Source organism: Amblyomma mixtum, chromosome 5 (genome assembly GCF_055824585.1).
Source record: "Amblyomma mixtum isolate Tamu chromosome 5, ASM5582458v1, whole genome shotgun sequence".
In the NCBI taxonomy this organism is placed as follows: Eukaryota; Metazoa; Arthropoda; class Arachnida; order Ixodida; family Ixodidae; genus Amblyomma; species Amblyomma mixtum.
The window spans coordinates 199,660,123-199,664,752 of NC_143016.1; positions in this window are offsets into that span (position 1 = coordinate 199,660,123).

The following is a 4,630-nucleotide window of genomic DNA, read 5'->3' on the forward strand; positions in this document are numbered from 1 at the left end:
ATGCATGGTGTGTCTGGGTGCCTTAATTGTACGCGTGCGCATACGCTTGGAGGGCTATATATTTCGTATGCTGTCTCTTGATTAAACATTTGGATTAAGCGTCCGTGCTGTCGTCTTTCTTGTGTTGAGTCCCCGTTGCCCTAAAAATCATTTATTATGTCTGAAAACCAACTAGCTCAGCAGTTAACCCTCTTAAGTATAAAGAACATGTTTGTGAGAAGGGTTGGTTTGTAGGCCAGTTGGTCATACATATTTCAAGAAATGCTTCGGCGCGGCAGACGAGGACAAAACGTAGAATAACACCACAGAGCGCCAGCTAACAACTGATTTTATTGGAACCCGCGTCAACGAATATATGCTTTGCGCTCATCAATGACAAAAGAAAAAAGATAACATGCAGTGAAGGCAGCATTAGGCAAAAACTGTTATCTTTTGTTATCTGCATGTTATCTTTTTTCTTTTGTCATTGATGAGCGCAAAGCATATATTCGTTGACGCGGGTTCCAATAAAATCAGTTGTTAGTTGGCGCTCTGTGGTGTTATTCTACGTTTTGTCCTTGTCTGCCGCGCCGAAGCATTTCTTGAAACATGTTTTTGTCAGGTGCGTGAGCCCGAACAAAAGAAAACTGTTTTTACTCCCCTTACTACTTCTGTGTTCCTGCTTATCGAGACTTGAGCATTTATATGTTGCAGTACAACTTGTTTTCAGGCATCACAATTGATGCTTCGACGTGTTTGGTACATAGTCATCTTCAGACATTTCATGTCGGTTTAGTAAAAAAAGATATGAATATTACTTGACTGCATCAATTGTGACTGATGCAACGATCACTTATAGCACGGTTTTGAAATTCCTCTAGCTGTTGTAGAGAAATCTGTAATTGGCTTCATTGTAGCTTCATACTTGCACCATTTAAACTCTGCACATCGCTCTTTTTTTTTCACAAAAGGAAATGCGGTTAGGTTTCTGCATAGAGCTGTGCATGGACCGCAATTTCGAACCCGCGACCGGCCCGGGCCCTACCCTACCGGCAGGAAGCCCAGCCCGACACTGAAGGACCCTGAGCACGCTCGGGCCTCGCCCGGCCTGCAAAGCGGCGACGACACAAAAAGAGAATTTCAGGAAGATGACTATTTCAATGACATTCATATTTCGACCTCGCATTCCGGATGACAGTTTGCGAATATACACCACACACAACGTATAAAGGTATAGATTTATCACACTAAGTTACTATGCAAGATCGAGTTGTTCATTGATGATGGCTTGATCGAAACACGAGCGGCGCTCCTTCATTACGAATGCGCTGAAATTACGAATGCGCTGCTGGAACGGGTGGCCGAAACGGCTAATACTTTCATAGCAAGAAGAGAAACGCTTGAAGTATGAAGAGCAGTGACAGGCGTGGTGTCGTAAGCCGTGGATGGCGTGCCACGGCAGGAAGACTTTTTGTCTTGTCCGAGGATGAGGGAGCAAATAAGCGACAGCACGGCGCTATCCTGCGAATGCCGATGTGGCCGCGACGTCCTGCTTCTGCTATTCACGGGAAGGCACGGTGCTGTGTTCAGTACGCCGAAATGCAGCAACCAAGCCTGCTCCAGAATAGTACACGAGCCGTAGTGGAGGCACCAGTTCATTCTCCTAATGCCATACATATGGTTGGGCCACCCCCCCCCCCCCCCCTTCGCTCGCACCCGAGACTATTGTCCGACTCCCCTGCCGGAACCGCAGCGAGTAGCTCCTGCCAGGGAGACTGACAAGAGGGAAGGCAGCCGGCTCTGCGGTACGTTGTGAAGCGTCTACGCATAGAATGGCAACGCAAAGCGTCCCATCGTTACCTTCGCTGGATACTGACACTGGTGAGTGGAAGAATTTAACCCTTTCCCAATGTGCTGCTGCAAGAAAACATACACATCTCGCGCGGGTAGTGGCAAGTTCTGCTTGTCGAGCTCTGTCGCCGACCAGTCTTCTAGCAATACCGTAATTCATTAGAAAAGCTTCCCTGGACACCGTGACCCCGCGACCTCGTGTGCGCCATACGCAGCCCTGCCTCCGCTTCCCGGAACCTTCCATTCTTATTACCCTTCCAACTGCAAGGCGCCCAAAACTGGTTGCTTTTCCCCAACGTTGGAACTTGCTAGAACCGAAAATGCGTTTCCAGCCCCAACCAGGTTTTTTTTTAGCGTTTGTACTATCCTCAGAAGAGCAAGGTTCCGGGCTAGTTGGTAATGCATTTGAAGGAACAAACAGCGCGACGAAACACGGACACACGTAGAAAAGACACACACACGAGCGCTGACTCACAACTGAAAGTTTATTCTGGTGGAAAGACCCTTAAATAGAAAACATGAGGGGGTGGGTAACAGGGCTGCTCAGCGATAACCGGTAATCAGTGTGGTCGCGTCACAGGATACATATGGTCACAGGATACATATGGTGTGTCATCCTGTGACGCGACCACACTGATTACCGGTTATCGCTGAGCAGCCCTGTTACCCACCCCCTCATGTTTTCTATTTAAGGGTCTTTCCACCAGAATAAACTTTCAGTTGTGAGTCAGCGCTCGTGTGTGTGTCTTTTCTACGTGTGTCCGTGTTTCGTCGCGCTGTTTGTTCCTTCAAATGTACTATCCTCCCGGATGTTTGTACATTCCCTCCTGGATGGTCTACACAAAAAGTACTTCCTGCTGCGCATGCAAGACGCCCAGCGCACCACAGCCATATTCGCACTTCCACATATGATATACATGCTTTGTCCAGCTTAGAGCCCAGGGTGTTTGGTTCTGAATAACACCGTGTGGCGCGTAATGCATTCCCACCAGGCAGAATTAAAATATGAGAAAATTTACCGCATGCTATTTCCTTGTATTCTCCGAGTAAATTACTTCTACAATAACTGCTCTCTTCTGAATTTACCAAAAGATAAAACTCAGTTTGCAAAAATGGTGCATGGAAAAATACACTACTTTTGTGCAAACTTCACAGGAAGTGCACTTAAACAGGCACAAGTGCATGACTAATTAAGCAAAAACAAAAGAGCGCTAAGGACGGAGACGCAAAAAAGGAACACAGTACGACGCTGTCTTCTGTGTTCCCAGTTCGGTGCCCCGTCCTTTGCTCTGGTTTTCTTTCTACAATCATGCACCAATTAACTCGTCCAGCTCTCCACTCTACTGGACCAATTAAGGCACCAAGCTTCACAGTGCATTAGTGTTTTATCTTACGCTACATATTTTGGAACTGTTTTTGCTTCAAAAGAGATGTAAGAGGTCAGCATACACGTGTTTCATGTACTTTACTTAGGAACAAAGCAGTGCATTTTAAGAGAACTTCTTGCTGGGCTAGTTGGTAATTCATTGTAAAGTAAAGGCGCCAGAAACCACACACACACACAAGACAAAAGAATGGGACAGAGCGCCACTCACAAGTAGTTTATTTTGCAGACCACATATACATATATACACAGCGCCAGCGCCTGCGCAAGAAACACGATTACGCATCAATGTGATAACTAATGCTCAAAAAACTTTTTTTCCGGTCTGATAGAGAGATACAGAAGTTTCGCTAACACATATTGCTGCTTCTGGCAAGGATCAGCACGAATGAAAAGCATGGCTCACAAGAGCGTGAAGGGCAGAATTTTATATGTTTCGGCAAATTTGGTCCCTCTTCATTTTGTTCTACGTTTCGTTCATGTTTAGAGCAAAACAAAACTGCGCGAAGACGACGGGACAAAAGAAAGGCACGAATACACACACACAAAGCGCAGTGTGTGTGTGTATTCGTGCCTTTCTTTTGTCCCGTCGTCTTCGCGCAGTTTTGTTTCGCTCTAACCATGAACCGACTAGTCCAACATCATGTCTTACTTCGTTCATGTTCCCTAATTCGCTAAGTAACGCAGCGCCCTGTTTGTCCTTTATAGGAACGACCGCACGAGAGTGTAATTTCATAAACAACCCCTTCGGAACATTTCATGAAAGGTCGCCCATGCTTAGTACCACACCCTCTTTCTTGTTCTTTTAAGGCGGAAGCCTTTAATGTCTCATCGTTGTAAGCAGCAGTTGTCGACAGAAATGTCACGCTTTTCAATTGTTCGAAGTGGTCGGGACGTCACAGTGCACAATTTCAAGGGCGAATTCTACTTTGTCTAGTAACCATGAAACCAATTAAAAGGATCGTATAGTGATGCTCCAAGTAAGTGGGACAGAGTTGAGTTAATTGCTTAATTACCCGATTAGCCTAGTCAACTTTCTAGTCAGGCAATATATATAACTAAAACCGAGTAGGAAATTGGTCGAGCTCGGGAATCGCACCCCGGTATTCGGCGTGCGAGACGAGCATGCTATCCACTCCGCCATGCCAGCTCGATGGTTTGGAATGAACAAAGGTGCGTCTAGTGAATACGGTGTCTTCGCTCACTCTCATCCTCCTCCCTTCTCTTCCGGCGAGGTTTAGATGTCCACCGAGATATGAGAGACAGATACATTTCCTTTCCTCAAAAACCAATTTACCGACGAGCCAGGCGCAGAACCGAATGGGCGATGGCGTTCTATGGACTCCCTGACAGCGTTTCAAGACGCTGTCGCGTTCCACACTCAGAGGCGAAGCTTAACATCTTAACGAGAGACGC